Source organism: Procambarus clarkii, chromosome 52 (assembly GCF_040958095.1).
Source record: "Procambarus clarkii isolate CNS0578487 chromosome 52, FALCON_Pclarkii_2.0, whole genome shotgun sequence".
Lineage (NCBI taxonomy): Eukaryota > Metazoa > Arthropoda > Malacostraca > Decapoda > Cambaridae > Procambarus > Procambarus clarkii.
In genome coordinates this window covers 73297-87363 of record NC_091201.1, presented here as the reverse complement: position 1 = coordinate 87363, position 14067 = coordinate 73297, and positions in this window count along the sequence as shown.

Sequence of the window (14067 nt, the reverse complement as noted above, 5' to 3'; positions counted from 1 at the left end):
TGTATTGAAAACAACATTGTCATATGTCTTTTCTTAGATCTAAATAATACGAAACCTCGCTCTATGATTTGAAGTTAAAACCCTCATATATGGTAAAATAGTGACTTTTTTCACGTTTTTCATGCAGTGTGATTTTACGTATATATATACGTTTTTACCAATATTTCGATACTATTTCATGTAGTATCACGATATGTGATTTGGTCTTCAAATCTCAGAATTTCGCATAATATTGCATTTTAAGCAAGTTTTCTTGCATTTTGTTTCGTACGAAAAATCATCGAATTTAGCAATATTTTGACGTTTATCATCCACTTTTCCTCTATGTGCTTTAAACAAAATATCATCGAATTAGGCAATATTTTGCCGTTTTTCCACGTTTTTGTGAATTTTCAGTTTATGGTTTAATTCATTATATATAAGATAAAAATGATGCAAACACATAATTGATTAGATAATAACCTTAAATACTTCATTTTCAATCATCTATTTGTTTCTCGTTAAAATACTGTGTAAGATATTGAAAAGGGGAGAAGTTCGGTTTTTATTGCATATATCGACGTTTCAGCTTTATTAGAGCGAGTTTACGTGTACATCTTCCATCGGTAATATAAACGGAAAATCAAGAACATTTTAGTTAATGCTAATGAAAACACATTGTTTTTTATCATTTGTATTGAAAACAACATTGTCATATATCTTTTCTTGGATCTAAATAATACGAAACCTCGCTCTATGATTTGAAGTCAAAATCCTCAAATATTGTATAATAGTGACTTTTTCACGTTAATCATGTAGTTTGATATTACGTAAATATATTCATTTTTACCAATATTTCGATACAATTTCATGTAGTATCACGATATGTGATTTGGCCTTCAAATCTCAGAATGTCGCATAATATTGCATTTTAAGCAAGTTTTCTTGCATTTTGTTTCGTACGAAAAATCATCGAATTTAGCAATATTTTGACGTTTATCATCCACTTTTCCTCTATGTGATTTAAACAAAATATCATCGAATTAGGCAATATTTTGCCGTTTTTCCACGTTTATGTGAATTTTCAGTTTATGGGTTTAATTCATTATATATAGGATAAAAATGATGCAAGCACATAATTGATTTGATAATAACCTTAAATACTTCATTTTCAATCAACTATTTGTTTCTCGTTAAAATTCTGAGTAAGATATTAAAAAAGGGAAAAGTTCTGTTTTTATTGCATATATCGACGTTTCAGCCGGAATAGAGCGTTTTTCGTGTACATTTTCCATAGGTAATATAAACGGAAAATCAGGAACATTTTAGTTAATTCTAATGAAAACACATTGATTTTTATCATTTGTATTCGAAACAACATTGTCATATGTCTTTTCTTGGATCTAAATAATACGAAACCTCGCTCTATGATTTGAAGTTAAAATCCTCATATATGGTAAAATAGTGACTTTTTTCACGTTAATCATGTAGTTTGATATTACATAAATATATTCATTTTTACCAATATTTCGATACTATTTCATGTAGTATCACGATATGTGATTTGGCCTTCAAATCTCAGAATGTCGCATAATATTGCATTTTAAGCAAATTTTCTTACATTTTGTTTCGTACGAAAAATCATAGAATTTAGCAATATTTTGATATTTATCATCCACTTTTCCTCTATGTGATTTAAACAAAATATCATCGAATTAGGCAATATTTTGCCGTTTTTCCACGTTTTTGTGAATTTTCAGTTTATGGGTTTAATTCATTATATATACGATAAAAATGATGCAAACACATAATTGATTAGATAGTAACCTTAAATACTTCATTTTCAATCAACTATTTGTTTCTCATTAAAATACTGTGTTAGATATTGAAAAGGGGAGAAGTTCGGTTTTTATTGCATATATCGACGTTTCAGCCGGATTAGAGCGGTTTTACGTGTACATCTTCCATCGGTAATATAAACGGAAAATCAAGAACATTTTAGTTAATGCTAATGAAAACACATTGATTTTTATCATTTGTATTCGAAACAACATTGTCATATGTCTTTTCTTGGATCTAAATAATACGAAACCTCGCTCTATGATTTGAAGTTAAAACCCTCATATATGGTAAAATAGTGAATTTTTTTCACGTTTTTCATGTAGTGTGATTATAACGTAAACATATACGTTTTTACCAATATTTCGATACTATTTCATGTAGTATCACGATATGTGATTTGGCTTTCAAATCTCAGAATTTCGCATAATATTGCATTTTAAGCAAGTTTTCTTGTATTTTGTTTTGTACGAAAAATCGTCGAATTTAGCAATATTTTGACGTTTATCATCTCCTTTTCCTTTATGTGATTTAAAGAAAATATCATCGAATTAGGCAATATTTTGCCGTTTTTCCACGTTTTGGTGAATTTTCAGTTTATGGGTTTAATTCATTATATATACGATAAAAATGATGCAAACACATAATTGATTAGATAGTAACCTTAAATACTTCATTTTCAATCAACTATTTGTTTCTCGTTAAAATACTGAGTAAGATATTAAAAAGGGGAGAAGTTCTGTTTTTATTGCATATATCGACGTTTCAGCCGGAATAGAGCGTTTTTCGTGTACATTTTCCATAGGTAATATAAACGGAAAATCAGGAACATTTTAGTTAATGCTAATGAAAACACATTGTTTTTTATCATTTGTATTGAAAACAACATTGTCATATTTCTTTTCTTGGATCTAAATAATACGAAACTCGCTCCATGATTTGAAGTTAAAATCCTCAAATATTGTATAATAGTGACTTTTCACGTTAATCATGTAGTTTGATATTACGTAAATATATTCATTTTTACCAATATTTCGATACTATTTCATGTAGTCTCACGATATGTGATTTGGCTTTCAAATCTCAGAATGTCGCATAATATTGCATTTTAAGCATGTTTTCTCGCATTTTGTTTCGTACGAAAAATCGTCTAATTTAGCAATATTTTGACGTTTCTCATCCACTTTTCCTCTATGTGATTTAAACAAAATATCATTGAACTAGGCAATATTTTGCCGTTTTTCCACGTTTTTGTGAATTTTCAGTCTATGGGTATTAATTCATTATATATACGATAAAAATGATGCAAACACATAATTGATTAGATAATAACCTTAAATACTTCATTTTCAATCATCTATTTGTTTCTCGTTAAAATACTGTGTAAGATATTGAAAAGGGGAGAAGTTCTGTTTTTATTGCATATATCGACGTTTCAGCCGGATTAGAGCGGTTTTACGTGTACAACTTCCATCGGTAATATAAACGGAAAATCAAGAACATTTTAGTTAATTCTAATGAAAACACATTGTTTTTTATCATTTGTATTGAAAACAACATTGTCATATGTCTTTTCTTAGATCTAAATAATACGAAACCTCGCTCTATGATTTGAACTTAAAACCCTCATATATGGTAAAATAGTGACTTTTTTCACGTTTTTCATGCAGTGTGATTTTACGTATATATATACGTTTTTACCAATATTTCGATACTATTTCATGTAGTATCACGATATGTGATTTGGTCTTCAAATCTCAGAATTTCGCATAATATTGCATTTTAAGCAAGTTTTCTTGCATTTTGTTTCGTACGAAAAATCATCGAATTTAGCAATATTTTGACGTTTATCATCCACTTTTCCTCTATGTGCTTTAAACAAAATATCATCGAATTAGGCAATATTTTGCCGTTTTTCCACGTTTTTGTGAATTTTCAGTTTATGGTTTAATTCATTATATATACGATAAAAATGATGCAAACACATAATTGATTAGATAATAACCTTAAATACTTCATTTTCAATCATCTATTTGTTTCTCGTTAAAATACTGTGTAAGATATTGAAAAGGGGAGAAGTTCGGTTTTTATTGCATATATCGACGTTTCAGCTTTATTAGAGCGGTTTTACGTGTACATCTTCCATCGGTAATATAAACGGAAAATCAAGAACATTTTAGTTAATGCTAATGAAAACACATTGTTTTTTATCATTTGTATTGGAAACATCATTGTCATATGTCTTTTCTTGGATGTAAATAATACGAAACCTCGCTCTATGATTTGAAGTTAAAATCCTCATATATGGTAAAATAGTGACTTTTTTCACGTTTTTCATGTAGTGTGATTTTACGTAAATATATACGTTTTTACCAATATTTCGATATTATTTCATATAGTATCACGATATGTGATTTGGCCTTCAAATCTCAGAATTTCGCATAATATTGCATTTTAAGCAAGTTTTCTTGCATTTTGTTTCGTACGAAAAATCGTCGAATTTAGTAATATTTTGACGTTTATCATCTCCTTTTCCTTTATGTGATTTAAACAAAATATCATCGAATTAGGCAATATTTTGCCGTTTTTCCACGTTTTTGTGTATTTTCAAATTATGGGTTTAATTCATTATATATACGATAAAAATGATGCAAACACATAATTGATTAGATAATAACCTTAAATACTTCATTTTCAATCATCTATTTGTTTCTCGTAAAAATACTGTGTAAGATATTGAAAATGGGAGAAGTTCGGTTTTTATTGCATATATCGACGTTTCAGCTATATTAGAGCGGTTTTACGTGTACATCTTCCATCGGTAATATAAACGGAAAATCAACAACATTTTAGTTAATGCTAATGAAAACACATTGTTTTTTATCATTTGTATTGAAAACAACATTGTCATATATCTTTTCTTGGATCTAAATAATACGAAACCTCGCACTATGATTTGAAGTCAAAATCCTCAAATATTGTATAATAGTGACTTTTTCACGTTAATCATGTAGTTTGATATTCCGTAAATATATTCATTTTTACCAATATTTCGATACAATTTCATGTAGTATCACGATATGTGATTTGGCCTTCAAATCTCAGAATGTCGCATAATATTGCATTTTAAGCAAGTTTTCTTGCATTTTGTTTCGTACGAAAAATCATCGAATTTAGAAATATTTTGACGTTTATCATCCACTTTTCCTCTATGTGATTTAAACAAAATATCATCGAATTAGGCAATATTTTGCCGTTTTTCCACGTTTATGTGAATTTTCAGTTTATGGGTTTAATTCATTATATATAGGATAAAACTGATGCAAGCACATAATTGATTTGATAATAACCTTAAATACTTCATTTTCAATCAACTATTTGTTTCTCGTTAAAATTCTGAGTAAGATATTAAAAAAGGGAAAAGTTCTGTTTTTATTGCATATATCGACGTTTCAGCCGGAATAGAGCGTTTTTCGTGTACATTTTCCATAGGTAATATAAACGGAAAATCAGGAACATTTTAGTTAATTCTAATGAAAACACATTGATTTTTATCATTTGTATTCGAAACAACATTGTCATATGTCTTTTCTTGGATCTAAATAATACGAAACCTCGCTCTATGATTTGAAGTTAAAATCCTCAAATATTGTATAATAGTGACTTTTTCACGTTAATCATGTAGTTTGATATTACGTAAATATATTCATTTTTACCAATATTTCGATACTATTTCATGTAGTATCACGATACGTGATTTGGCTTTCAAATCTCAGAATGTCGCATAATATTGCATTTTAAGCAAATTTTCTCGCATTTTGTTTCGTACGAAAAATCATAGAATTTAGCAATATTTTGATGTTTATCATCCACTTTTCCTCTATGTGATTTAAACAAAATATCATCGAATTAGGCAATATTTTGCCGTTTTTCCACGTTTTTGTGAATTTTCAGTTTATGGGTTTAATTCATTATATATACGATAAAAATGATGCAAACACATAATTGATTAGATAGTAACCTTAAATACTTCATTTTCAATCAACTATTTGTTTCTCGTTAAAATACTGTGTTAGATATTGAAAAGGGGAGAAGTTCGGTTTTTATTGCATATATCGACGTTTCAGCCGGATTAGAGCGGTTCTACGTGTACATCTTCCATCGGTAATATAAACGGAAAATCAAGAACATTTTAGTTAATGCTAATGAAAACACATTGTTTTTTATCATTTGTATTGGAAACAACAATGTCATATGTCTTTTCTTAGATCTAAATAATACGAAACCTCGCTCTATGATTTGAAGTTAAAACCCTCATATATGGTAAAATAGTGAACTTTTTCACGTTTTTCATGTGTGATTTTACGTAAAAATATACGTTTTTACCAATATTTCGATACTATTTCATGTAGTATAACGATATGTGATTTGGCCTTCATATCTCAGAATTTCGCATAATATTGCATTTTAAGCAAGTTTTCTTGCATTTTGTTTTGTACGAAAAATCGTCATATTTAGCAATATTTCGACGTTTATCACCTCCTTTTCCTTTATGTGATTTAAACAAAATATGATCGAATTAGGCAATATTTTGCCGTTTTTCAACGTTTTTGTGAATTTTCAGTCTATGGGTATTAATTCATTATATATACGATAAAAATGATGCAAACACATAATTGATTAGATAATAACCTTAAATACTTCATTTTCAATCAACTATTTGTTTCTCGTTAAAATTCTGATGAAGATATTAAAAAAGGGAAAAGTTCTGTTTTTATTGCATATATCGACGTTTCAGCCGGAATAGAGCGTTTTTCGTGTACATTTTCCATAGGTAATATAAACGGAAAATCAGGAACATTTTAGTTAATTCTAATGAAAACACATTGATTTTTATCATTTGTATTCGAAACAACATGGTCATATGTCTTTTCTTGGATCTAAATAATACGAAACCTCGCTCTATGATTTGAAGTTAAAATCCCCATATATGGTAAAATAGTGACTTTTTTTCACGTTAATCATGTAGTTTGATATTACGTAAATATATTCATTTTTACCAATATTTCGATACTATTTCATGTAGTATCACGATATGTGATTTGGCCTTCAAATCTCAGAATGTCGCATAATATTGCATTTTAAGCAAATTTTCTTACATTTTGTTTCGTACGAAAAATCATAGAATTTAGCAATATTTTGATGTTTATCATCTACTTTTCCTCTATGTGATTTAAACAAAATATCATCGAATTTGGCAATATTTTGCCGTTTTTCCACGTTTTTGTGAATTTTCAGTTTATGGGTTTAATTCATTATATATACGATAACAATGATGCAAACACATAATTGATTAGATAGTAACCTTAAATACTTCATTTTCAATCATCTATTTGTTTCTCGTTAAAATACTGTGTTAGATATTGAAAAGGGGAGAAGTTCGGTTTTTATTGCATATCTCGACGTTTCAGCCGGATTAGAGCGGTTTTACGTGTACATCTTCCATCGGTAATATAAACGGAAAATCAAGAACATTTTAGTTAATGCTAATGAAAACACATTGTTTTTTATCATTTGTATTGGAAACAACATTGTCATATGTCTTTTCTTAGATCTAAATAATACGAAACCTCGCTCTATGATTTGAAGTTAAAACCCTCATATATGGTAAAATAGTGACTTTTTTCACGTTTTTCATGTAGTGTGATTTTACGTAAATATATACGTTTTTACCAATATTTCGATACTATTTCATGTAGTATCACGATATGTGATTTGGCCTTCAAATTTCAGAATTTCTCATAATATTGCATTTAAAGCAAGTTTTCTTGCATTTTGTTTTGTACGAAAAATCGTCGAATTTAGCAATATTTTGACGTTTATCATCTCCTTTTTTTTATGTGATTTAAACTAAATATCATCGAATTAGGCAATATTTTGCCGTTTTTCCACGTTTTTGTGAATTTTCAGTCTATGGGTATTAATTCATTATATATACGATAAAAAAGATGCAAACACATAATTAATTAGATAATAACCTTAAATACTTCATTTTCAATCATCTATTTGTTTCTCGTTAAAATACTGTGTAAGATATTGAAAAGGGGAGAAGTTCGGTTTTTATTGCATATATTGACGTTTCAGCCGGATTAGAACGGTTTTACGTGTACATCTTCCATCGGTAAAAAACACCGAAAATCAAGAACTTTTTAGTTAATGCTAATGAAAACACATTTTTTTTATCATTTGTATTGGAAACAACATTGTCATATGTCTTTTCTTAGATCTAAATAATACGAAACCTCGCTCTATGATTTGAAGTTAAAACCCTCATATATGGTAAAATAGTGAACTTTTTCACGTTTTTAATGTTGTGTGATTTTACGTAAAAATATACGTTTTTACAAATATTTCGATACTATTTCATGTAGTATCACGATATGTGATTTGGCCTTCATATCTCAGAATTTCGCATAATATTGCATTTTAAGCAAGTTTTCTTGCATTTTGTTTTGTACGAAAAATCGTCAAATTTAGCAATATTTCGACGTTTATCACCTCCTCTTCCTTTATGTGATTTAAACAAAATATGATCGAATTAGGCAATATTTTGCCGTTTTTCAACGTTTTTGTGAATTTTCAGTCTATGGGTATTAATTCATTATATATACGATAAAAATGATGCAAACACATAATTGATTAGATAATAACCTTAAATACTTCATTTTCAATCATCTATTTGTTTCTCGTAAAAATACTGTGTAAGATATTGAAAATGGGAGAAGTTCGGTTTTTATTGCATATATCGACGTTTCAGCTATATTAGAGCGGTTTTACGTGTACATCTTCCATCGGTAATATAAACGGAAAATCAACAACATTTTAGTTAATGCTGATGAAAACACATTGTTTTTTATCATTTGTATTGAAAACAACATTGTCATATATCTTTTCTTGGATCTAAATAATACGAAACCTCGCACTATGATTTGAAGTCAAAATCCTCAAATATTGTATAATAGTGACTTTTTCACGTTAATCATGTAGTTTGATATTACGTAAATATATTCATTTTTACCAATATTTCGATACAATTTCATGTAGTATCACGATATGTGATTTGGCCTTCAAATCTCAGAATGTCGCATAATATTGCATTTTAAGCAAGTTTTCTTGCATTTTGTTTCGTACGAAAAATCATCGAATTTAGAAATATTTTGACGTTTATCATCCACTTTTCCTCTATGTGATTTAAACAAAATATCATCGAATTAGGCAATATTTTGCCGTTTTTCCACGTTTATGTGAATTTTCAGTTTATGGGTTTAATTCATTATATATAGGATAAAACTGATGCAAGCACATAATTGATTTGATAATAACCTTAAATACTTCATTTTCAATCAACTATTTGTTTCTCGTTAAAATTCTGAGTAAGATATTAAAAAAGGGAAAAGTTCTGTTTTTATTGCATATATCGACGTTTCAGCCGGAATAGAGCGTTTTTCGTGTACATTTTCCATAGGTAATATAAACGGAAAATCAGGAACATTTTAGTTAATTCTAATGAAAACACATTGATTTTTATCATTTGTATTCGAAACAACATTGTCATATGTCTTTTCTTGGATCTAAATAATACGAAACCTCGCTCTATGATTTGAAGTTAAAATCCTCAAATATTGTATAATAGTGACTTTTTCACGTTAATCATGTAGTTTGATATTACGTAAATATATTCATTTTTACCAATATTTCGATACTATTTCATGTAGTATCACGATACGTGATTTGGCTTTCAAATCTCAGAATGTCGCATAATATTGCATTTTAAGCAAATTTTCTCGCATTTTGTTTCGTACGAAAAATCATAGAATTTAGCAATATTTTGATGTTTATCATCCACTTTTCCTCTATGTGATTTAAACAAAATATCATCGAATTAGGCAATATTTTGCCGTTTTTCCACGTTTTTGTGAATTTTCAGTTTATGGGTTTAATTCATTATATATACGATAAAAATGATGCAAACACATAATTGATTAGATAGTAACCTTAAATACTTCATTTTCAATCAACTATTTGTTTCTCGTTAAAATACTGTGTTAGATATTGAAAAGGGGAGAAGTTCGGTTTTTATTGCATATATCGACGTTTCAGCCGGATTAGAGCGGTTCTACGTGTACATCTTCCATCGGTAATATAAACGGAAAATCAAGAACATTTTAGTTAATGCTAATGAAAACACATTGTTTTTTATCATTTGTATTGGAAACAACAATGTCATATGTCTTTTCTTAGATCTAAATAATACGAAACCTCGCTCTATGATTTGAAGTTAAAACCCTCATATATGGTAAAATAGTGAACTTTTTCACGTTTTTCATGTGTGATTTTACGTAAAAATATACGTTTTTACCAATATTTCGATACTATTTCATGTAGTATAACGATATGTGATTTGGCCTTCATATCTCAGAATTTCGCATAATATTGCATTTTAAGCAAGTTTTCTTGCATTTTGTTTTGTACGAAAAATCGTCATATTTAGCAATATTTCGACGTTTATCACCTCCTTTTCCTTTATGTGATTTAAACAAAATATGATCGAATTAGGCAATATTTTGCCGTTTTTCAACGTTTTTGTGAATTTTCAGTCTATGGGTATTAATTCATTATATATACGATAAAAATGATGCAAACACATAATTGATTAGATAATAACCTTAAATACTTCATTTTCAATCAACTATTTGTTTCTCGTTAAAATTCTGATGAAGATATTAAAAAAGGGAAAAGTTCTGTTTTTATTGCATATATCGACGTTTCAGCCGGAATAGAGCGTTTTTCGTGTACATTTTCCATAGGTAATATAAACGGAAAATCAGGAACATTTTAGTTAATTCTAATGAAAACACATTGATTTTTATCATTTGTATTCGAAACAACATGGTCATATGTCTTTTCTTGGATCTAAATAATACGAAACCTCGCTCTATGATTTGAAGTTAAAATCCCCATATATGGTAAAATAGTGACTTTTTTTCACGTTAATCATGTAGTTTGATATTACGTAAATATATTCATTTTTACCAATATTTCGATACTATTTCATGTAGTATCACGATATGTGATTTGGCCTTCAAATCTCAGAATGTCGCATAATATTGCATTTTAAGCAAATTTTCTTACATTTTGTTTCGTACGAAAAATCATAGAATTTAGCAATATTTTGATGTTTATCATCTACTTTTCCTCTATGTGATTTAAACAAAATATCATCGAATTTGGCAATATTTTGCCGTTTTTCCACGTTTTTGTGAATTTTCAGTTTATGGGTTTAATTCATTATATATACGATAACAATGATGCAAACACATAATTGATTAGATAGTAACCTTAAATACTTCATTTTCAATCATCTATTTGTTTCTCGTTAAAATACTGTGTTAGATATTGAAAAGGGGAGAAGTTCGGTTTTTATTGCATATCTCGACGTTTCAGCCGGATTAGAGCGGTTTTACGTGTACATCTTCCATCGGTAATATAAACGGAAAATCAAGAACATTTTAGTTAATGCTAATGAAAACACATTGTTTTTTATCATTTGTATTGGAAACAACATTGTCATATGTCTTTTCTTAGATCTAAATAATACGAAACCTCGCTCTATGATTTGAAGTTAAAACCCTCATATATGGTAAAATAGTGACTTTTTTCACGTTTTTCATGTAGTGTGATTTTACGTAAATATATACGTTTTTACCAATATTTCGATACTATTTCATGTAGTATCACGATATGTGATTTGGCCTTCAAATTTCAGAATTTCTCATAATATTGCATTTTAAGCAAGTTTTCTTGCATTTTGTTTTGTACGAAAAATCGTCGAATTTAGCAATATTTTGACGTTTATCATCTCCTTTTTTTTTATGTGATTTAAACTAAATATCATCGAATTAGGCAATATTTTGCCGTTTTTCCACGTTTTTCTGAATTTTCAGTCTATGGGTATTAATTCATTATGTATACGATAAAAATGATGCAAACACATAATTGATTAGATAATAACCTTAAATACTTCATTTTCAATCATCTATTTGTTTCTCGTTAAAATACTGTGTAAGATATTGAAAAGGGGAGAAGTTCGGTTTTTATTGCATATATCGACGTTTCAGCCGGATTAGAACGGTTTTACGTGTACATCTTCCATCGGTAAAAAACACCGAAAATCAAGAACTTTTTAGTTAATGCTAATGAAAACACATTGTTTTTTATCATTTGTATTGGAAACAACATTGTCATATGTCTTTTCTTAGATCTAAATAATACGAAACCTCGCTCTATGATTTGAAGTTAAAACCCTCATATATGGTAAAATAGTGAACTTTTTCACGTTTTTAATGTTGTGTGATTTTAAGTAAAAATATACGTTTTTACCAATATTTCGATACTATTTCATGTAGTATCACGATATGTGATTTGGCCTTCATATCTCAGAATTTCGCATAATATTGCATTTTAAGCAAGTTTTCTTGCATTTTGTTTTGTACGAAAAATCGTCAAATTTAGCAATATTTCGACGTTTATCACCTCCTTTTCCTTTATGTGATTTAAACAAAATATGATCGAATTAGGCAATATTTTGCCGTTTTTCAACGTTTTTGTGAATTTTCAGTCTATGGGTATTAATTCATTATATATACGATAAAAATGATGCAAACACATAATTGATTAGATAATAACCTTAAATACTTCATTTTCAATCATCTATTTGTTTCTCGTTAAAATACTGTGTAAGATATTGAAAAGGGGAGAAGTTCGGTTTTTATTGCATATATCGACGTTTCAGCTTTATTAGAGCGGTTTTACGTGTACATCTTCCATCGGTAATATAAACGGAAAATCAAGAACATTTTAGTTAATGCTAATGAAAACACATTGTTTTTTATCATTTGTATTGAAAACAACATTGTCATATATCTTTTCTTGGATCTAAATAATACGAAACTCGCTCCATGATTTGAAGTTAAAATCCTCAAATATTGTATAATAGTGACTTTTTCACGTTAATCATGTAGTGTGATATTACGTAAATATATTCATTTTTACCAATATTTCGATACTATTTCATGTAGTATCACGATACAATTTGGCTTTCAAATCTCAGAATGTCGCATAATATTGCATTTTAAGCAAGTTTTCTCGCATTTTGTTTCGTACGAAAAATCGTCTAATTTAGCAATATTTTGACGTTTATCATCCACTTTCCCTCTATGTGATTAAAACAAAATATCATCGAATTAGGCAATATTTTGCAGTTTTTCCACGTTTTTGTGAATTTTCAGTCTATGGGTATTAATTCATTATATATACGATAAAAATGATGCAAACACATAATTGATTAGATAATAACCTTAAATACTTCATTTTCAATCATCTATTTGTTTCTCGTTAAAATACTGTGTAAGATATTGAAAAGGGGAGAAGTTCGGTTTCATTGCATATATCGACGTTTCAGCCGGAATAGAGCGGTTTTACGTGTACATCTTCCATCGGTAATATAAACGGAAAATCAAGAACATTTTAGTTAATGCTAATGAAAACACATTGTTTTTTATCATTTGGATTGGAAACATCATTGTCATATGTCTTTTCTTGGATCTAAATAATACGAAACCTCGCTCTATGATTTGAAGTTAAAATCCTCATATATGGTAAAATAGTGACTTTTTTCACGTTTTTCATATAGTGTGATTTTACGTAAATATATACGTTTTTACCAATATTTCGATACTATTTCATATAGTATCACGATATATGATTTGGCCTTCAAATCTCAGAATTTCGCATAATATTGCATTTTAAGCAAGTTTTCTTGCATTTTGTTTCGTACGAAAAATCGTCGAATTTAGCAATATTTTGACGTTTATCATCTCCTTTTCCTTTATGTGATTTAAACAAAATATCATCGAATGATTAACGTGAAAAAGTCACTATTATACAATATTTGAGGATTTTAACTTCAAATCATGGAGCGAGTTTCGTATTATTTAGATCCAAGAAAAGAAATATGACAATGTTGTTTTCAATACAAATGATAAAAAAAAATGTGTTTTCATTAGCATTAACTAAAATGTTCCTGATTTTCCGTTTATATTAGCTATGGAAAATGTACACGAAAAACGCTCTATTCCGGCTGAAACGTCGATATATGCAATAAAAACAGAACTTCTCCCCTTTTTAATA